At 37.4% G+C, this 23,796-nt stretch overlaps 1 protein-coding gene across 4 annotated transcripts in view; it reads left to right on the top strand.

Moving 5' to 3' along the window:
* Positions 1–818: 818 nt before the first annotated feature.
* The window catches only part of LOC105222647 (putative uncharacterized protein DDB_G0291608), a 266,620-nt gene continuing 243,642 nt past the window's right edge, over positions 819–23,796 (top strand). For 2 of the 4 annotated variants that reach the window (XM_049455586.1, XM_029548826.2), the window contains exon 1: positions 19,145–22,286. The gene's annotated coding sequence lies outside the window, so the exon portion shown is untranslated. Of the gene's footprint in view, positions 1,681–19,131; positions 22,287–23,796 lie in introns of those variants that run through there. The other 2 variants (XM_049455585.1, XR_007422660.1) reach the window with 2 other exon arrangements.

Raw genomic sequence — 23,796 nt, 5'->3', positions numbered from 1 at the left:
ATCACTGTAAGCCTTTTCCAATGTTTCGTAAAGATTACGTACACGAAATTCGATTAGAAATACAAAATTTAAGGCAAATTCTTTGTTCGATATTGCCTAGAGGCTTGAACACAGTTTTGGTTCGATTTTGACAATTTTTAGTCACAAGTTTGTGCTCCTCAAAGGTACTATTCTTGGTAGGGGGAGTTCTTATAATATTTACGCTAGGCGCATTTAATTGGCCTAGTTTAGGTGGTTTAAGAGAGATGTTCATTAAACGTATTAGAGGGCGGGGTAATGCCCACTTTTTCAAAGTTGGACCAAATGTGGTTCCAACAGGCGCCAAAAGTCATACAACGAATGTCACAAACGGTTAATTGAAGATCAAGTTTGGTGAACGTGTTATCTCACGAAATGACCCGGTCAATTAGCCGCTTCGGTCGTGCGATTTGACGCCGTTAGACTATTCCATACATAATGGCATGGGAATGTATTTTTTACAAAAATAAAGAATATTATTAATATCATTTGTAGCGCTCTTATTGAAAAAATATTATTTTTCACTTTTTAGTTCGAAGTGGTTTTTTTTTATTTTCAATAATGATCTACCATGATCTACTAGCAATTTATGATTTCTGCGATTTTTTGTGCCATATGATTGCATCCCCAACAAACACTTCTTCCTATGGGCGTTGTGTTTTATTACAAGTATTTAAAAATATTTTCGGAGTATAAAAAAATCGCATGCGAGTTCTTTCGTAGTCCTTTTACAAATATTATATTACGACATTTTATATTCAATAAGCATTTTTAATTATTTTCAGAGTATATAAAAAAAATCGCATGCGAGTTCTTTCATTTGACACCTCAATCGCCAAATTGCTGCTAATTCACAAACAACAAACATTTCAAGGAGAAGCAACAACTACCGTAAATAGCGAGTGCATTACTTCTTCGCTAAGCTGCGATGAGCAAACGCATACGAAGGTGGACAAAAACAACGGACACCTTCGCCACATGCAAACTTTAACTCCTCTCATACAACAAACACAACAGCATCACCGCTGTCGTGGAGAACTCTACACACTCCCACTCACTACACATGTGCTCAGAGTCAGTCAAATGGAATTTTTCAATCGCGATCGGTCAGCGGTCAAAGTGCGCGTTAGTTCGTGTTGCGGGAAAAATAGTAATAAACGCGTAAGAAATTTAAAGTAAAAGTGTTTCTTAAATTATTTTGTTTAATTTAAATGCTTGAGTCAGAGTTGTGCAAATTAAAAGAAAAGTTAAATTAATGTAGTGAAAAAAAATAAGTGAAAAGTTGTAAGTGTCCGAGTAAAAGCAAAAAATATGCGTAAAAGCAGAAAATGTGCGCAAAGTGAAATAAAGTGGTGTGCACCGGTAATTTTATTTTCTATATATAATATGTTTGTGTTTATATTTGTTAATGGTGTTAATAGCGAAGTGCCTGGAAATCAAATATTGGATATCAATCATAATAAGTGTTTTAGTGAATTAATTTCTATTTAAATATATTTCGTAAAATGTGAAGTCGCCGCGTTCGTTCTTTCGGAGTTCGTTCTTTCGTTGTTCGTCTAGCGGCATTTTGTAATTTACCAACAACGTCGTTCGTATAACAAACAAATAAATAATATAAATTCAGGAGAGTAATCCACTTTTTGCCCTAAAACGTAAAGGTAAGTACAGGGTGTTTTTTAAGAAAATTCAATCTATTTCATGAAATCATGAAATAATGAGAATCATGGATATATGATGAAATAATCACTTAAATTGGAATAAAATTTAGTTTACTTGAAATGTACAGTGGACCAATAAAATTTACATACACCTAGTTTTATTAAATTACAACACATTTTTTGGTTTTAAAATTAATGTTTATTGTCGTTTTTTTGTATCTATTTCAAAATATGTATATTTAGCATATATATTGGCTTATCAAAATTTTTATTTTTACACAAATGAAAAAAATACAGGTACAAAAACTTAAAATGAGCTTAATTCGTATCAATAAAGTTTACGTACATTATTTAAACTAACACTAAATACAAAAGTTTGAGACATATTTAGTATTTTGTTGGCCCTCCTTTTGCTGTAATAACTGCTTGTAGACGTCGTGGCATACTTTTTACTAAATTTCTGGTATCATTTTCGGTGATTTTGGCCCACTCAGTCGATAAGGCAGCTTTTAGGAACTCTTTGGATGAAATTCTATGTTTTCGTATACGCTTTCCTAATAAGTCCCAGATATGTTCAATAGGGTTAATGTCTGGTGATTGGGGGGGCGTATGGAGTTGTTTGCAATTGTATAGCAACCATTCACGTACTAGATAAGACGTGTGCTTTGGGTCGGGGTCGGCTTTAGTATACGATCCCACGATTTCAGGGTTAAAAGTGGTATGGTTGGATAGAGCTGATGCTCCAGATTAAGAAAATATATAATTGTTGCCGCCGCAAACTTATAGTTTTCGAGATATTTGCATTTAAAGTTGAAAATTTTGCAAATTTTATCTTGCAATTTCTCGATTGCTAGTGATTATTTAATTCATATTATGCACTTTTTATGCACTTACACTTCACTACATTGTTTCTACATATTTTTTTTCCGGTAATTATTTAGTTATTTGCTTAAAATAAGCATTTTATATTTTACAAAATTTTCATTTCATGCACAATAACAAAAGTATTCTGTATTGACAGATAATAAGTGTTGCCATAATTACACATTTATCAAACGAATAAAAATGAATAAAAAATAGGACTATACCCCAAATACATAAATCATTGCCCTTTTTCTTGATATATCAAGATTTTTGATACACCCCGGTGTTGGATCGGCCAGGGTTATTTTTTTTGAAGCGCGGCCGAAGGCCGCCAACGCGAAAAGGAGTTTTAATTAAAAAAAACCTGATACACCCCGGTGTTGGATCGGCCAGGGTTATTTTTTTGAAGCGCGGCCGAAGGCCGCCAACGCGAAAAGGAGTTTTAATTTAAAAAAAACTTGAAACACCCCGGTGTTGGATCGGCCAGGGTTATTTTTTTTTTGAAGCGCGGCCGAAGGCCGCCAATAAAGCCTTAAAACTTTTCTTATTACAATGGAAAATTTATTTCAGATAGTTTTCTGCGTTTGAGTTTTTATATCCATTCTTATTCGTTTGATATATGTGTAATTATGGCAACACTTAATATCTGTAAACACGGAATACTTTTGTTATTGTGCATGGAATGAAAATTGTGTAAAATATAAAATGCTTATTTTAAGCAAATAACTAAATAATTACTAAAAAATAAATATGTAGAAACAATGCAATGAAGTATAAGTGCATAAAAAAGGCATAATATGAATTAAATAATTACTAGCAATCGAGAAATTGCAAGATAAAATTTGCAAAATTTTCAACTTAAAATGCAAATATCTCGAAAACTATAAGTTTGCGACGGCTATAATTATATACATACATATATTCTTAATCTGGAGCATCTGCTCTACCCAACCATACCACCTTTAACCCTGAAATCGTGGGATCGTATACTAAAGTTTCCCCTTGGGTCGTTATCCTGTTGGAAGTAGTAGTGGTTGCTATGAAGACCCAATTTAAGCACACTTGGACGTAAATTATTTTTTAAAATGTTCAAATACATGTACTTATCCATTTTTTCAGTAATAAATTCCAATTGTCCAACTCCAGATGCAGCCATTACACCCCCAAACCATTACATTACCGCCACCGTGCTTTACTGTTGGCAATAAATTTTTTTTCTTGAAACTCCTCATTGACCTTTCTCCACACTTTTCGTGCCCCATCCGAACCAAATATATTAAATTTTGATTCGTCGCTGAATATAATATTTTCCCAAAACGAATTCGGTTTGTTTACATGTTCTATAGCGAACGCAAACCTCTTTTCCTTACTAACCTTGCTTATGTATGGCCTACGGCGTGCCACTCGTCCATGATAACCAGCACTATACAACACATTCCTTACAGTTTGGGGATTTACTTTTTTTTGTGTACTATCGTATATGTCTTGAGTTAATTTCACTGCGGAAATTCTTGGATTTGCACTAACGGCTGTAACGATATTGCGTTCTTCACGGGGCGTTAAAATTTTTGGTCTACCCGATCGTGGCTTTGAATGCAAATTCCCAGTATTAATATACGACTTGATAATAGTTTGCACACTTGAATGGGATTTTCCAACCACTTTACCAATTTCACGTAAAGATTTATTTTCTAAATATAATTTAATTATTAATTTTCGCACTTCTAAATGTATTTCTTTACCACGACCCATTGCAACCAACTAAGTCACACTTTTAAGATAAAATGACAATAAAACGCATATTAAACTTACCATTTCAATATTATAATTGTTTACAATCAACAATTATGGGAATGCAACAACTTTGTACCGTTCAGTGAATATAAACAAATTAGGCTGTACTGTGTGTATGTAAACTTTCTTGATGCGTTTTTTGGGGTTTTTCTCTTTCGCAGCGACAATGCCAAGCATAGGGGTAAATTTAACAGGATTAAGATAATGCATCACAATGCACGAATGTTTATTTATCTATTTAGCAAAAAAAATCAGTCGAATGAGACTAGAAAATGTATGTGCGAACATGTTTTAGTTAAGAATAAAGGGTGTATGTAAACTTTATTGGTCCACAGTATTTATTTTATGTAAAAATATCAATTTTCAAATTTATTTAAGTACAATTTAAAATTTTTCTTAAGATAAATTATTTGATTATCAGTAATTTTTTTTTGCTATTAAATCATGTTATTTTACAAAAGTAGTAATATGGCTTTATTATAGAATGTGTTGACTTGAAGTCATGAAAATTTAAAAAAAAAATTTAATTTTCAAAAGTGTTGACTCAGTTCCAAAAAAAGGTACTTGCGGTGACAACCATAAGTCTTGGAGAGTCATCTAAAATCAATCGGACAAAAAAAATTAGTTTTATAAATAGATAATCCTGTAACTGGTCGAAGGATTTTTATTTTTTTTTTTCAAAAATTAACAAAATGGCGGGCTCAAAAATTTTTTTCTAAATTTTCGCGAAAAAATCAACAGTTAATTGGTCTTAAAAAATCGAAATTTTTGAAAAAAAAAATCCTTCGATCAGGCCCGAGTTTATTATGTATTCTAAAAGCTGTATAAATTTCATTAAAATCTACTGAGCGGTTTTCGAGTTACAGTTGTCACCAATTCAAAAAACATTAGATATTACACTTAACGAAAATGCGAAAAAAGTAATGAAAATTCTAACTACCCCTAACCCCTTAATAGATTGTACTTAATAAACATCAACGTTATGGATCGTTAATCGAGATGTCCGCTCAATGGGGCGTCCATTTGACAGAGCTTTTAGTATATTCTTTATTTATGAATTGTTTTTACTATCCTATCTTCTAAGTTGGTTTGAACTGGACACTGTGTGCTAAATTTTACTAAAATCGGTTCAGTGGTTCAGGAGTCCATTGCGGACAAACAACGTGACACGTACACGTAGTCGAAAAAGTCTTTTCGTATTTCTAATCAAACTTCAACTTATTTTATTTTTTTTTTATATTTATAATGAACTTTAATGAACCAAATATGTAGCATTTTGGTCGACCACTTTTTGCTATTTTTCTGCTAGAGACATTTAGGGGTTTCACATAAGGCTATAAGTTATAACGATTCATTCAGAGTTGTTTTTTCGTAAACTTATTTCAGTATGCAATCCAACAACAAATTTTTTAAACTATGTAGTATAAAAATTTATGATTTTATGATTTGACGATGCTTTATGACACGTTGTGAGTACCCCAATTATTTCATCAGTGTAAAAATGTTCTGGTTTCTCGGCGAAAAACTGCGACAAGCAATTTTCTCTTGAAGCCAACCTTACTCCATTAAGGGAGTTCTGCATTGACCGAAACAAATGGTAGTCCGATGGTGCCATGTCAAGGCTATATGGTGGATGCATCAAAACTTCCCAGCCAAGCTCTCACAGCTTTTGCCGAGTCATCAAAGCTGTTTGTCGCCTAGCGTTGTCCTGATGGAAAACGAAGCCCTTTCAATTGATCAGTTCTGTTCGTTTTTGTTCAATTGCTTTCTTCAATCTCATCAGTTGTGGAGTGTAAAATGTAGAACCAATCGTTGAACCAGGCTGGAGCAGCTCATAGCGGATGATTCCTGTCCAATCCCACCAAAAACTCAACATATCATTTCAAGGCGTCATTCGTAGCTTTGCGACCATTTGTTGAGTCTCACCACGTTTGGACCATGATCTTTTTCACACATTATTGTCGTATTTGATCTACTCTTCGAATGGTAGCTTCAGAAATGGTTCGATTTCATTTCATTTCAGCAAAGTATCACAGATGTTAATTCGGTCCTTTAATTTTTCATAGTCAATTCATGTGGTAGCCAAACATCGAGCTTCTTTGTAGCCAGCCTTTTTGAAATGGTTCAAAAATTGATTGATGATGAATGTTAAGTTCTTTAGGGATGTCATGGCTGCTTATGTGACGGTCCTGGTCAATCTTTTCCATAATTTCATCGACTTTTTCAACGATAAGTCGACCAGAGCGAGGTGCATCTTTCACATCGAAATTTCCAGAACGGAAGCGAGCGAACCATTGTTGTGCTACACGAACTGATACAGCAACGTCTCCGTAAACTTCACTATTTCATTGGTGGCCTGCGTCGCATTATTCCTTTTTTTATACAAAAATTTCAAAATATTGAGAATTTCTTCAATATTTTCACTCATTTTTGAACAGCTGTGACTTTTTTTCAACTTCCCCGAATTTGGTTTTTTTTTTTTTTGGGTTAAATGAAGCTTAGAGTCTCACATTTTCAACACATGCATGGTAGGAAACCATGTGATTGGTAGCACTGAAGATATACGACTGCAACCACGTCTATTGACAAAATACGAAAAGACTTTTTCGACTACCCAATAGTTTGTCTAAACAGCTAACCGCATTTATTGCTTTGAGTTTTCGCTTTTGTCAAGTTTTCTACGAAAAGGTCGATTTTAAGGCCATTACCAACAGCAGCCATCGTGCAACAGTGCCAATCTCATTACATTGTGTTAGAAATAGTTATGACTTTACGCCATGGCAACGCTTACTTGTACCGTTACGCGCGCCAAGCGATATCGCCTAAAAAGTAAGCGTCTTACATTGCCACGAAATTCAATTGAATCGAATGAAGCAACTACCAACTGTGGATGATATGGTTACATCCGTTGGTAATTCGAAGAGCAGCAAAAATTGCCGTTAGAAAAGTTGGAGCAAATAAATAAAAAGCAGAAGGAGTTGAAAAGAAAGACACTTTTATGTTTACTACCAGCAATTTTACAAACCGAAAACGCAAACGAGCTAAGAACAACAGTGAGCACACACATATATACAGATGTGTATATGCATTTTTATACATTTGTGTATGTGTGTGTTCTCTGAACTGGCATGCTTCCACAAGCAGCAAATATTTGCAGTAACAACAATGGTCGCTGGAACGAATGACACAGCACAGCGACATCGGCATCAACATTTTTATGATGCCACCAAGCATTGTTGAGTGCAACACTTTCATTCCGTTACATTCGTTGCAAATGCAACAGAAACCATTTCACTTTTTAAACTTTTCTCATTCTATTGCCAAGCAAGAAATACTAAAGTTTCACGTAAAAAAGTAAAAGCACCAAACAATAACAAAAACAAAGAAGAGCAAAAACAATAAAAACAAAAAGAAAAACACAAAAAATAACAAAAAGTGAATGAGCGTCGAAAAAAACTCCGCGCTGATAACTTGAAGAGCGTTGAGCTGGCCAAGCGGCGGCAAAGCCACGAAGAGCGTGCGAGCGACCGACCGACCACCTCATTACCATCCTTGCGGCTGCGGCATTGACGACACTGACGGCACTGAATGTCATTGTCATTGCACAAGCACGAGCACGACTGCGAGACCGACTGACGGCTAGGAGGAGTACGAGTACGAGTGGGCTTGAGCGGCAGGATAAAGTGCATTGCCGGGCCGCGTCGCCAACTAAAGCAGCGCCAATGCAATGCCGTGTAGTTAGGAAGCGGCTCCATTGTGGTAGGACAGTGCCAGAGGGAGCACGTTGGCTTGGGGGGTGTAGGGTGGCGGCGCTAGCAGTGGCAGTGCCGGCTGGGGTGGGGCATGAATGACGATGTAAAAACAAGAAAATGTGGCGCGTCATCAGCACTTAGCGCTGGCGTAATATAGACACGCACACATAGCCGAAAACTCAAACACACACACACACACATTTATATGTATGTATATATATTCAGAGCGTCATTGTGTAGGAAATGCGGGTTGCTGCAACCTTGCCGCTGCCCTCACCACCGCTTGTTGTCGACTGCATGTTGCATTTTGACATTTTGCGGCTGTAAAACAAAGACCGGAAGCAGCAGCGTAGCCGAGTAGACGAAAGAAGTTTGTGTAAAAATTACTTGCACTCGGGAGCGGTGATAAAAATCGCACTAGCGTGAATATAAAAATGCAAAGATTTTCGTTTTCGTTTTGCTGTTGTTGTTGTCACTTTAGTTGCTGGCCAAAGTACTCTACTCTACTCTGCTTGCTAAGAAAGCGGCGTAGCAGCAAATGCAAAAAAACGTGGCAAAGTGTGGCAGTGGCAAGTGTGAAAGAGAAAAATTATACATAAAGCGCTCGTAAATTCGGAGAAAAGTTGTGAAAATGCGCTTGTGCTTTTTCGTGCATTTATATTCATGCGACTGAATGCAGTTGCCGCGCGCTGCAAGGAAGTTTCGCAAGTGCGTAGGCGGTGAAGGCGGTTGGCGGCAGGAAATACTATGCAACTTATGAAATGCGCGAATGTAAGCGATAAGGATTATGAATTGCGTAGAATTAGTAAAGCAGAATTAGGAAAATCGAAAAATTCTCAAAATGAAAATAAAAAAAATTATGTGAAGTAATACAAATAAAACTCTTACCAATGACCTGAAAAGAAAAAAAAACTGGTCGACCAAACTAAAGTTGTATTTTCAGCAATATAATAGAGATTATGGGTCACTTAAAAATTATTAAAATCGTTCGACAAATTAGAGTTAGATGTTAGAGATCAGCGGAACATAAAATGCACTCAGAACTTAAACAGCGAAAATACAAATAAAACGCCTGAGCAAATTTGTAATCTCTTCTGGGAGAGAGTTCTAGGCACGAGATTTAACTATAAGTTTCTTTTCTGATTTCACAAAGTTGTTTATACTCCTATCGGTTGTTTTAGAACTCCTTATTGACAGTCTGTCAATCCGAAACAAATTCATTATACACCAAACTCCGATCATCGAAAAACAATGAGCATCACCTTGATATTTGAGCGGTTTTTGTGTAGTTTTTTTTTGTTTACGTCTTGTTGTTTACCTCCATTCCGATAATTGTTGACTTGTTTGGTTGTCAAACTCATAAACCCATGACTCATCGACAGTTATAATGTTCTCCACAGATCGTGGGCTCGGAATTCGCACTATCAAGCATATCTAATGCGACCTGTTGCGGTACTTTTTTTTGAAGAAAATTCAGCTTTATCGGGACAAGTCGAGCAAGAACGCGTTTCACATCCAAAATATCCACCTAAATTCAAACGGACTCGCGAGAGTTTCGAGCTCTCTTGTTATCTCTTTAGCACTTGCCTGACAAATTTCAAGCACCATATCCTTCACATTTTTAATTTTTTCAGCAGTTGAAGAGGTCAAAGGTCGTTGAGAACGTTTCATGTCTTCAACGATCTCCAGACCGTCTTTGAAGGCTTCGTACTATTCGTAGGCTTGTGTTTTTGATAAAACACTCTTTTCCAACATTCGCAACGCTCCCGCACACGAAATTACTGAGATGTACCGACTTAAGCAGTTGCTGTAAATAAACTGGTTGACAAATTTCATATTTGGCATTGTAATTAAGCACAATCCTACCAACTTAATAATATACATTTGTTTTGAAATATCCTTTACCCGGAAAATTTAAATTACAATTTCGAGGCACTTTTTTTGTCACAATATAAAACCTGTTGCTACTGGGTATAATAGTTTTGTTCACCTAACGATTGTACGTATAATCACGAAATGAGTCGAATTCCGAGCGACTGTCTGTTTTTCAGTTCATGCAAGCGGTAACTTGAGTAAATGTTGCAATATTTTGATATTTGACATATGTATTCCTTTTTACCAAATGACCACGACCCGCTCTGCCCTCTAATAAGTTTAATGTACAAATCTCCTAAACCATTCAACTTGTAATAACTGAATTCGTTCAAAGGAACTCTTTTTGGCATTCCTACTGAGGCTGTGAAAGTGGGTGAATGCTGATGATAACTCCTCCCATTCCCCATTTAAGATTTTTGTAAAAACTACCAAAAATGTGATAAACCTACACCCAGGTTGGTATGAGACTGATTTATTTGAGTCGAGGATAAGCTGGGCCTTGGCGTCGCCTTAATTTAGGCGAAATCCCATATCTTGGAATCTACTCTACCGGTTTCGACCCAATTCAGCAGGTGATATTATACTGACTTCGGATAAACACCGAGTACGTGGACCCCACTTCCTATTGCCAACGCTTTATGGAAAATATCGGTTAATCTGTGATATATTTTATAGAAATTTGGAGAGAATCCTGTTTTTATAAAAGTATGTCTCTATGTCAAAAATGAGTTGAATCGGATCAATAATTCCCTTAGCTCCCGTATTCCTAATAGAAAGTATGTGAACTTTCGGCAAATATGTGAAATTGGTCTAGGAATTGCCAAAACTCCCATATACTATATATATTATTATAATAAACCGTATGCTGTATATGTAAAGTCGGTCAGTGTATGATTTATATACCAGGTTTGACTATTAAGTAATGAGATTTTATTGCCGCGCTTGTGGTAAACCTGAGACCTTGAAATTCCCTTTCTCTTTTCCCGGCATAGCTCTCCTCTCTATTGATATATGTACCATCGCTCTAGCTTGTTTAGTTAGCCTGATCCGTCAAGTTGAGTAGACGTGTGTTTGTAGTGCTCGTAACGAAAATGGGAAAAACGAAATCAAGAGCAACGCTTCGCGATAAAATTTTGCGCCAGATTGGCCGAAACAGCTTCGGAAAAGTACGCAAAAATTGTAAGAGTGTATGGTGATAGTGCCGAACCAAAACGCCAAAGCTCACAATGGTTGTCTCCGCGCGCCCCCCGCTCGAAAAAAGCTCGTATGAACAAGCCGTAGGTGAAAACGATGATTATTGCCTTTTTTGATAGCCGTGGAATCGTCCACAGAGAATTCGTTCCAGCGGGAAAACTGTGAATGAAGTCTACTATTGCCAAGTACTCGAAAGACTGCGAAAACGAGTAAACAGGGTGCGCCCAGACATCGCTCGTAACTGGTCGGTGGTCAAAGGAACCCATTTTGAGTCGATTACGGACATCCAGGCGGCCGTGACGAGGGTACTCGCGGACATCCCAGTCGAAGCGTTCCAGAAATGTTACGAAGCATGGAAAACGCGCTAGAATCGCTGTATAGCTGCCCAAGGGGACTACTTTGAAGGGGATGACAGAGTTGTAGAATAATTTTCAAATATACGGTTTTTATGGAATCAGTCTCATTACTTAATTGTCATACCTCGTATTTGTAAAATTGGTTGAATTCCGAGCCTCTGATTGACGTAAGGTATTTTCTTGGCTTGAGTTTTGGCAAGTTGCAAGAGTATGAAATGTTCTGTTACACCTGAACTTAGTCCTTCATTGCTTGATTATTTATAAAATATTGGTATATGATTCCGAATTGTTAAAACAGTGAACTGGTTAGTCAAACTTGTCAACAATGGCTTTGCTTTTTTCAATAGTTTATCCAAATTTTGTTACAATAGTGATTGATTAGAACAGAAAAATTCAATAGAAGCGAGTTTATGTTGCCAGTTACAATAAGATAAAATGTAATTCCAAAGATTTTGAGTTTTTCTTTTGGCGCAACCCTATTTTTGCCTAGATCAGCTCGATACTGCTGTAACACCCGTGCATAACCTAATAATCGCATTTATTATACATGAAATATAGCTCAAAATTAGAGGAAATAATATCTTAAGATTCATTCACAGGCACTGATGAAGTACCTGCAAATAATATTTGACGGCTCAAAGCCTTCACTTCAAAGAAAATGCTAAATGCCTTACGTAGAATAATGGCAAAGGAAAGCTACGTATGTATATTTCAGCCGGCAATTTTTTACTTGAAAGGGTAATGAGACTATACATTAAAGCATTTACGAGACAAATAAGCACAGTGCGCAGGCTATTGGCAATAAGAGTAAGCAGTGCTTCCGAACAATATCTAGTAAGACTGCTAAAGTAATACTGGGTAGTATTGATATCTTGGGTGACTAATTCACGCGTCAATAGAACCGGTGGCAAACCTCACCTAAAGATCAGTGGACACACAGACTGATACCAGACATCCATACGTGGATAGACAGGCTATGGTTACCTGGATTTACACCTGACAAAATAACTAAATGGGCTTCCTGTACAGATTCCATCTTGTCATTAGTCTGAACATAGAATACTCTGAATATGTGCCAAATGTCACATCAAAATAGTCATTAGTCTTTGGTCAGGACGGCCATTAATATCAACTGATGATCAAAACATCAATAAAATACTGGCATCGGTGAAATATTGGAAGGATCAGTGAAAGCAGTATTGAAAGATCATTTGGGCCTAAGAAAAGTGTTAGCACGAATGATTCAAAAATCACTAAATTTTTTTAGAAAACAGCTTCGCGTTAACGCCTGTGAAACAATGCTTTACGGCTAGACGAAGCTGACAAAACCACGTCAAAGCAGATCAAAAATCATTATCAAATTATATTGAGAGTTTTATTCGATCATCGAAATGTGGTGCACTCTGAATTCCTTCCGATCGATCAAACTGTCAACAGGGAATACTATTTGAGTGTTATGCATCGTTTGCGCGAAGCCAACGATAATGCGCCGTCGCGTACTGCACTGATTCTAACTATTTTTGGCTCATAGTAGTAGTATATTTCTGCTAAAGCTGTTTAAATTTACTCTACAACAAGCGAAACTGAATAAAACTTTAAGCCATAAATATAAAGACGAATTAACTAATGATTTCCAATAAGTAAATTATATTTATTCGTCAAGAAACAAGTATGCTATGAAACAATTTCTTAACTTTCTACAGGTAGAAATATTCCCAGCATAGGAAATCTATAAAAGGTTCGACTTTAAGTTGCCTTTCACAATACTTACTTTGCTTGTGCATATTAGCATATTCTAGTGTTGTCATGTCGGTGAAATATTCATCAATTTCAGATTTGCTCTTTTAACATTCACTATGACCTTCACCTTCGCCCGCATACATTTTCGGCTATTCAAATTTATTTGCTGTTTATTGGTCTCTGGTGTGTTGTAATAAACCCACAATGCTAATAACAGTGTTTCAATTTAACAGTGTACGTGCTGACAGAGCGGTGTTAACAGTAACAGGCATTTAATGTTACGGTACCTGGAATATTGAAAAAGTTAATGACCTTTAAAACAGACCTCGTACGGTGAACAATGAGTTACATATATACATACACATGTGCTTATATCAAACAAAAGACTTCAGCAGCAAACTGGAAATTTCCAATACGACCAGATATTCTAGGTTAAAAAGAAACAGTATTCAATTTTATGGCAGTCATATTAGTCAATCAAAGCATTCGCTGTACTGCAGAAGCATAAAATTACAGGCACTTTTGACTTGCTACATTCATTAAAACCGACTGGTGGCAGCATTGACGAACTCCCTAAACAACCCGCAAACAAAACAGTAAACGGAATTTTCCATAGCCACCACCACCCACTCATATCGCTTACACCCCATAAAAACATGCTTACACGTACATACATATTTACACAAAACGCCGAATCACATTAGCAAAGCATACAACCAAAAACAAACTAAACACGAACTACCACTGCAAAAGGAAGCCGGCAAAATGTGGAAAACGCTATGCTCAAAAGAAAATGCAAAACAGCTGCTAAACTCAAGCGCTCCCCACCGCATCACCTTTCGTAGCACGAAGCAGCAAATAAACCGTACGCTCTTTACACGAAGTAACCTTTACATTAGCGAAGTTGTGGTCGAAGGTAATATAAGGAAAAAGAACAATTATGAATCAATGCTCTTAAAGAGAACTCAAAATTTATGTTACACTCCCTTAATGTTAAGTGCAAGAAGCAAATTGACATCGCCAGAGCGTGAGAGCGCGCAGAAAACGAGTTGTGCTGATGAAGAATGCGATTTGGGAACTTAACCAAAAACCAGTAACAATGGCAAAGGCACCGAACGGAGGCGGGAAAAAAGGCAGAGCAAAGGAAGCCAAACACGTTTTTCTGGCCCTAGCGAACACACGCGAGTATGCACGCCCCTACAAACATACATGTAGTACATTCATACACAGACGCATGTGCCTACAGTTGTCGATGAGTATCGGGTTTTTTGAAGCGTCATTGTAACGCAAATGATATGCAGGCATATCAAAATATTTATATTTGTGGTATGTTTTTTATGGAAATGCAGAGCAAAGACAAAGCGACCAATTTTTAAAGAGCGCTGCACAGTGGTGTGGTTTTGATGAAATTACAATAATTTTTTTTTAATTTAATATGCATAGTTGGTGGAGCAAATAATATTTGGTATAGTAGAGATAGGTGATACTAGTTTCTTAGTGCTGTCAGAAAAAGTTTAGAAAATAGTTAATTTTAGCTCAACAGCATCAGTAATTTAGAACTAAAGTCTACAAAAATACTAAAAATATCCAAAAATGATTACAACACTATTTATATTTTTTTTTCTGGTTTCGGGTTCAAAAAATAAATCGCACATCTAAAATTCACTCAGTCGTTTTGAATCAAACAACACTATCCATTTCAGTCCAATAATAAGCGGCATATAATTCCACCACAGCAGTTGGATCTTATCTTACATAGATTAGATTAGGTTAAATGGCTGATCTAGAGAGATCGCACATGGACTGCTATATGTAGTACTTTGTGAAGCCATCGAAAAGAAGAAATCTTGTTTTCGAACTTACAAAATTATCAAAAAGCCAATACAAATTTGCACAGGATTTCGATTTCCACTCCGCTAAATCGGTGTGGGATGTCTGAAGGTATGCGCTCTCAAGTGTTTAAGTCTTGACCTCCTAAACATGTTTCCACGTCTGGTCAGATTCCCAACCTTGCCAATAGGGCAATGGTTTGTTAAAAGTCCACAACTAGGGAGAGGCTACCCTTAAAAGATCCCCATATCTTTTGCGATCGATCTTGGACCAAAAGGTCTTTGCGACAGCTCATGTACTGATGGTGGCCCAGTGCTGGCCAAGTTCCCGCGAAGCCCAGCTCTCTAGTAGGAGAATACAAGAAGATACGGGAGCAACGGCCCGTTTTCATTCTACCGATAGAGGTTCTAGGGTGCCTTTCTTTGGTAGCTCATCAGCTCGACTCTTTCTGCAAAGGTACATTTTTTTTAAGGAAATAAATCAGAAAAAACTGATATTCACCTATTTGCGTTTTTCCCCATAATGCTTGAGTTCTGTTCTCTTATCAAGTGACCTTGCGTTTTTTCTGGAAGTTTGAAATCCGGGCGACTGTCTGTTTGTCCGTCCGTGCAAGCTGCAACTTTAGTATAAATTTAAATATCTTAAAGAAACTTCGTATGAGGTTCCTTAGTACAAAAAAGTACTAGTTAGTAGATGTGCGTAATCGGACCACTGCCACGCCCACAAAACGACATTGACGGAAAACATATAAAGTGTCATAACTAAAGACTAAATTAAGATATAATAATATCAAACATGAGACGACTTATGGGAGCCGGTGTGAAAATTGGACGCTTGGCGTGCAACCGCACAGTTTTTGGTTAAATCCCATATCTTGGGACTCGACCGACCGATTTCGACAAAAGTGCGTGGTATTTTTTTCATATCCTTATATCACTTTGCGGTAATGGGCAAAATGGGGTGTTGTCTGGCACCGACGTCCCAAAGAATAACATTTAAATTCCACATTTTAGTATGTGGTATAGATTAAATCGGCTCGATACTACTCCAGATCCCATATACTACATAAAATGATTTCCGTTTTTCTATCAAAACTTATGCCGAATATGTCGGTCAGTGTATGAGTATGACGTTTACGGCTTAAGGTATTTTCTGGCTTTAAATTTTTCAACTTGCATCCGAACTTAGCCCTATCTTACTTGTTATACTTACGTTCTCTTGGTTTGATGAAGCCAGGTCTGGTTTTTATCATTTGGTTGCTTGATTCCTCACTCTTCGAGCCAACTCAGTTATTAATTGGGAAATTTGAAAATGTCGGGATATTTTTTTTTTAATCTAATCGAAAAAAATCCTTCGTCCCAAGCCTTTAAAAATTGTATCTCAAAGACCAGTGTAAAATTTCATGAAGATCGGTTAAGTAGTTATCGAGAAATTTTGCCAAGGGACTTCAAAAACATATTTTCTAGAAAAACTCGTTTAAAGACAGCGCACTTAGCCTAGCTAGCCTCGAGCGCACAAGTTTTCAAAGCTGTATCTTCGAAACTATTCCTCGAATGAACTTGAAAAATTAGGACAATATTCCAGAGGTGTTTTAGAACTTAATAAGACAATAAAATAAATAGATTTCTTGAAACCCGTAAACCCATGTAAACCCTTAATTGTAAAAAAATCTCTGACAACCAAGTCTTTATCTCAAACTATATAATTTTTACTACATTCCATCGTAATATCGTCCCACAGTAAGAGCACAGTAAGGAAATTAATGCCTGTGCGCTTCTCTTTCACTGTTATTTCCGCTCTTAAAATGCGCCAGCAGCTACAAACGCACATATATACATACATACATATATGTGTGAGAGAGTATGTGCCGCGGTTGTATTACATGTTCAAATTCTGTGTGTTTTAAAGAGTCAGCGCGTAGAGCAGCACGTTTGTGAGTTTGACATAGAAGCCAGCGATGAAGCCTTTGACTAAATGGGGGAGCTAAAGTCAAAGTCGACGACGATGACGATGACTCAGTAGTGGAGTGAGTTGAGGGTGGTGTACCATGTTGTTTTTGCCAGCGCTGCTACTGGTAATAAAGTGTTGATGGTGGCGGCGTTCGTGCTGAGGACGAACGAAACAATGATGCCGACGACGCTGCTATAATTTCGTTTTAAAAACTAACAAAACAACAACACCACAACTAACTAACAACATTTTTTCCACCTTCGCGCCGCGCCACACACATACACCACAACCCAACCTTAACGCCACGACATGCTGTTGACATTACTGTTGTTACTCTCTGTTATTGGTGTTGCGCATGTTTGTGCTCCTTTATGCTCCGAAACTCTTCCTGCATTTTAACGCCAGTGTACATGTGTGCGCCCGTATGTGTGTGTGTATGCTCGCGTGTTGGTTTGTCAGTGCAAATATGTTTGCAGCAGCAGTGGGGTTGTTTGGTTAATTCGCAAAACTTGCATTTCGTACGCCAACAGCGCCAGGCGACAGCCGACAATCGACGCAGCAGCAGCAAGTCAGCGAGTCAGCGGCGCGCTGGAGTCTTCTTGTGCACAGAAACACAGCACAGGCAGTTCAGTTAGTGCAGTCAGTTCAGGCACAGACAAGTTTGCTCAGTCTCTGCCTCAATTGTCTGGTCAGTGTCAGTTTGGCAACGCTCGTAATAGGACGTGTGTTTTTGTGTGCGGCGGCAAATGGTCGGGCAACATCGTGCTCAAGCATAGCGTTGACTTTTTGATTTCGGTAAACAGAGATTTTTAGTTGATAAATTACAAGTTTTCGTTGTCGTGAGTGGACTTGACTTGACTGGAGTTGAGTTATTCGTGGTGTTGGTGGAAATAAAGCGTGTGTAGAAACTAAAATATAAACTTAATGCTAACTAACGTTTGAATTGGTAGCAAGCGAACGCCATTTGCCATTGAATTTAATTTACGCTGTGCCGACAGTAACGACGTTGACGACAGCGGAGACGCAAGCGGCAAAAGTGTTGCACGGCAGCAGTGGCGAGCGTGTTGTAAAGTGAGTGCGCTTGCTAGTTGGCCAGCAGCGAGTAACAACATTTGAAAATACATTGAAACCGGTTTGTTTGCCTTTTGGTATTTTATTGCGTGTGTGTGTGTGTGTGTTTTGTTTTTTGTTTTTGCGGCTCAAAGCAGCCAGCAGCAGCACGGTGAGCTGTTTGAACGGTTTTGTGGAAATTTCGATGACTACGCGCATATATGTATGTGTGTGTGTCACATAACGAAAGAATGCAGTCATGAAAAAGCAAGCAGCATAACAACGCGAGTACCAGAAACAATTGCTGAAAAATTCCAATGTACAAAAACATGCCACAAAGGCTGCTTATATCAAATTTCATGGTGAAAAAATTTTGTGGCGCTATAAAAATCGCATATAAAAATTAAACGGTGAATAAAAACGTTTGCTGTTAATAAAAACTTGAGCGGAAAAAATTTTAGAAGAAAAAAATATTAAAAAAAAATTAAAAAAAATAATGAAAAATTGAAGAAAAAAATTGATTGAAAATAAAGAACAGTGTAATATAATATAAAAAATTTGAAAATAGAATAAAAAAGTTTAAATTAAACGGTGCTGTTAATAAAAACTTAAGCAAAAAAATTTTGAAGAAAAAAATATTTGAAAAAAAATCCGAATAAAAATAAAGAACAGTGAACTAAAATATAAAAAAATTGAAAATACAAATTAAAGAATTTTAAATTAAATAAAATATATAATTAATAGAAATTAAAAAATAAAGAATATTTATATTAGAAAAAAAATTATAAAAATCGCATATAAAAATAAAACGGTAAATAAAAATACTGATTTTAATAAAAACTAAAGCGAAAAAAAATATTTAAATAAAAAAAATTATTAGCAACTGGTTACAAGAGTATCAAAATATAGAACAGTGAAATAGAATATATAAAAATTGAAAATAAAATAAAAAAAAAATAAAAATTGAAGATAAAAAATTTGAAAATAATATAGAACAGTGAAATAGAATATATAAAAATTGAAAATAAAATAAAAAAAATTAAAAATTGAAGATAAAAAATTTGAAAATAATAATAAAAAAATTAAAAAATTTATATATAGTAATAAAAAAACTAAAAATTAAATACAAAATTTTTAAATAGTAATAAAAAAACTAAAAATGAAAAATTTTTAATAGAAATAAAAAAATTTAGTATAAAAAATTTTTAAAATAAAAATAAAAAAATTAAGGAATAATTTAAAAATATAAATTTTTTTAAAATCGCAAACAAACAGCTCAATATTTGTATATCGCACCTACTTAAGTGAAAAGCTATTTGTGGTCAGTTAACTAGCACAATAAATAACGAAAAAAATTTTCAATAATAAAACTACTGTAAGTGAAATATGCGCGAAGTGTGTTTGGTATTTTGCGCTGGTGTTTAATGAAGCAAACATTTAAGCAAAGGTTTGTTGTTGTTGCGTGTAAATATTTGTGGCAAAGCGCGCATTACACGGCTTAACATTGGCAAAAAAGCAGGAAAACGCTAGCACAGTGGGTCAAAAATAAGCTTAAACGTGCAGCAACATAAGCGCTGCGCTGAAACTTTGCGGTTTTAAGCCATTTAAAGTATACGAACATTCGAATTAAATACAACAGTGTGTGTGACTTAACCGGATTTGCGCTAATAACCCACACATATAAAAAAATAAACGAACGCACTAAAGAATTGTAAGAATTGTGTCGCAATTTATCACAGTTTAACTAATAATTTATACGGCGGCTTTGCCTCTATACTGCTGTGAAGTGTACAAATTGAATATAGCTGGCAAATAAATTCAATAGAATAAGCGCCGCACGCCCATGCTGAGCAGAAGAATTGCCACTTGACAGCGCGCACACACACAGGCACAGGCAGGCAGGCTCAGAAAACAGCGGCGCGGCGCATTGGTTGCGGTGACGCTGAATAATTGAGGCGAAGCCACGCAAATAATCCTATCAGCAAGCAAGCGCGCGGTCCGGCAAGGCGCCGCAGCAAGGAAGTCAACTAAGTAGCGCAGACAAGTCGGTGCACTAGAAAGTCGCAAGCGCGCTGTGTGTTTGTGACAGCAAAATAAGCAACTACAAGACGTATGTATGTACGTAGAAGATAGAGCGCGCAGTGGGCAACTCAATCACGGAAGTAGCGAACGCGCGCGAGGCGCAAATACGCTACTTCTACTTCCGCAGCGTAGCGACGTCACATCGGTATCGGTTTGCGGTCCTGTTGCGCCGCGCAAGCGAATTTAAAGGAGAAACCGAAGTGAAAAACTTTTGCAATATCAACAACAACGTACAACAACGCGTAGCGCCACAGGCGGCAACAAGCACTTCGCAAAAAAAAAGCAGAAATCAGTGTTGGCACTGCAAATACCTAACGCATAGCAAGCGCGTAGTGGCTTGCAGCAATAAGTGTCAGCGCGTTGGCCAATGCGAGGTCGGGAGTCGCGTTAAAAATACCAACTTCAAGCAACCAACACACACACATATATATGTATATAGCTGGTCAGGAAGCCGCGAAAACTAAACTAATTTTCAGCTTACGCAAACGCCACCAACGGCGCGCGTCAACACATTTTTCTTACTCAATGTTTCCGGTTGCCGCTGTGACCAAACACCAGCACTAACGCCACGCGCTTGCACCGCCAGCAGCTGCCAAAGGCAACAGCGCGCACACACCGCCCGCAAGTTTGCAGTTTGAATTGGAGTTGGAGTTGGAAAGCGCCGTGTCCACCTTCGTGTTGTGTAGATGGCGTAGCACATAAGTCGTTTATTTTTTAGCGTTAAACGCGCGTAAAGGCAACTTAAATTAATAGTAACAAAAACGCAACGCGTTTGCAATATTTCAACGCCAACGACACTTGAAGTGCAAAGGACGCGTCACAAAAGTTCTCGTTTTTTTTACAAATACTTAAGCGCATACGCGCCAATCAACTTGCGCATTAGACGCGTGTGCAGTTTTTGATATAAGTAACAGCAACTAGTGCCAAGCGCCACAAGCGCGGAAGGTTCTTGAGTATTTTCCGTAACGCGCCTTCCTCCCGCGCGCCCCAACTAATCCAACTCATTCCTGCCGCGCCGTTCGTTTCGGTCATAATGTCGTAATAACTGTCACCACTGTTTGCTTAAATGCGAACGAGCCAGTGCAAATAGCTAGCCCGCACAGTAGCAGAGTAGCTGCCGCATGAGCGCCATCATTTAAGGACCTAATGTAGCGCATGAAAGGCAAACGCACCGAACGCAAGCGTAGCGCGCAAGGCGACTTCATAAAGTATGCGAAGCTAAGCCAAGTCAGGCGGCGACGGCGACGGCCAAAAGGAAAGTCATCGTTAGTGTGGGTGCCATTGCACTTTTTTCATATTTAATTTAAAGGAAATTGTGTTGAATTAGTGTGAACTATAAAAGCAGGCAACTAGCGCAGGCGAAGTAGTGAGTGCTTGGAAGAGCAAGAAAAAAAAAATAAATTGTGGCATAAAATATACAAGTACTTACGAGTAAAATAAAATAGTTTACTTTAGTGTTAGTTCGATGTGTGCCACCCCCCATGAACTGAGTCCATTCTGAGTACTTAGTGTGTGCGCGTGTATGCGCAGGCCCGCTGTGTGTAAATAATAGTTATATAAAGAAACTCATACTCAAGTGCATGCAAACACACAGATATTTCTATATACATACATACAAGTGTAAAGTGTCTAACGCGTAATTCCGTTCATACATAAATACATACATACCGACACACTTGTAGCAACAGCGTTACAAATCGCCAGTGAAAACGCGCGCGTGTGTTTGTGCGCGTTAGTGAGATACTTGAAAGTTATAACCAAGTCGAGCAGACCCATTGAAGAGTTGAGTTGAAGTGCGAATATCTATATACCTACATACATACATATATATAATACTGTATACTGTTCATATATCTGTCGTTCCAACAGCCGCGCTGCTGTTAGTCGGTCAGCAGTCAGTAAGGCAGTTAGCCAGCAGCGGATGCGTTTCATAATGAAAATCTAATTTATGCGCACCGGATTGAAGTGGTCATCCATCTCTCGGCAGCAGGCGATTTTTGCCAACCGTTTATTTATCACCACTTTTTCAACGTTGTTGTTGGCTCTGCATCTTATACGATCGACTCGCTTGGTGTATGCGACGCGACGCGACGCGACGCATTACGTTGAATGTGGATTTGCAGGTCAGTAGGAATAAAAAGCAATTAAAATGTTATTAATATGAGTACGCTCATGCATATGCTCCTGCATTGCCTTGTCTGTAGTGGTGTATGAAATTTATTGCTTATATATATGTAAATGGATATCTGTAAATAAATATTACATTGGTAAATTAAAAAATGTTAAGCAAGGCATAGCCTGCTAGCCATAGCGCAGAGCAGTGCTATGAAGTCACTGCTGTAAATATATATTTTCTGTATAAATATATGCGATTTTAAACCATAACCGTCTTGCATTTACCACTTCTCACTTCACTTCTCTTTACGTTTCGTGTGAGACCTGGAAATATGCTCGCCGCTCAGCAAATTTTTATGTGGCACAACTAGGAAGATATGCAGTTGAGTTCAATATAAGCGAATATTTCATTAATGCCAGTTGTTTGTTCGATTTGCCACTTCTCAAATATAAAAATTTTGACTAGTTCTCCGTTTCAAGGTCAATGATATATGGTGGATGCCTCAAAACTTCCCAGCCAATCTCTCCCAGTTTTTGCCGAGTCATCAAAGATGTGTGTAGTCTAGCGTTGTCCTGGTGGCAGACGAAACCTTTCCTGTTGATCAGTTCTACCCACTTTTTTCGATTGCTTGCTTCAATCTCATCAGTTCTTGACAGTAAAACGTAGAGTCAATCGTTCGACCAGGCTGGAGCAGCTCATAGTGGATGATTCCTTTCCAATCCCACCAAACACTCAGCATAACCTTTCGAGGCGTCAATACTGGCTTTGCGACCATTTGTTGAGCTTCACCACGCTTGGACCATGATCTTTTTCGCACATTATTGTCGCATTTGATCCACTTTTCGTCTCCTGTTACCATTCGCTTCAGAAATGGTTCGATTTCATTTCGTTTCAGCAAAGAATCGCAGATGTTAATTCGGTCCATTAAATTTTTCATAGACAATTCATGTGGTACCCAAACATCGAGCTTCTTTTTGTAGCCAGCCTTTTTTAAATGGTTCAAAACCGTTTGATGATGAATGTTAAGTTCCTTAGCGATGTCATGGCTGCTTATGTGACGGTCCTGGTCAATCTTTTCCATAATTTCATCGACTTTTTCAACGATAGGTCGACCAGAGCGAGGTGCATCTTTCACATCGAAATTTCCAGAACGGAAGCGAGCGAACCATTGTTGTGCTACACGAACTGATACAGCATCGTCTCCGTAAACTTCACAAATTTCATTGGTGGCTTCCCCCCTTTTTGATACAAAAATTTCAAAATATAGCGAATTTCTTCATTATTTTCACTCATTTTTGAACAGCTGTAACTTTTTTTCAACTTCTCCGATTTTAATTTTGGTTAAATGAAGCTTAAAATCTCACCTTTCCAACACTATATGGTATGACACAATGTGATTGGTAGCACTAGAGATATACGACTGCAACGACATCTATTGACAAAATACGAAAAGACTTTTTCGACTACCCAATATTAGGACAATATTCTAGAGGTGTTGTAGAATTGAATAAAACAAT

Source organism: Bactrocera dorsalis, chromosome 4 (assembly GCF_023373825.1).
Source record: "Bactrocera dorsalis isolate Fly_Bdor chromosome 4, ASM2337382v1, whole genome shotgun sequence".
Taxonomy (NCBI): domain Eukaryota; kingdom Metazoa; phylum Arthropoda; class Insecta; order Diptera; family Tephritidae; genus Bactrocera; species Bactrocera dorsalis.
This window is presented reverse-complemented; position numbering and strand designations above follow the sequence as displayed.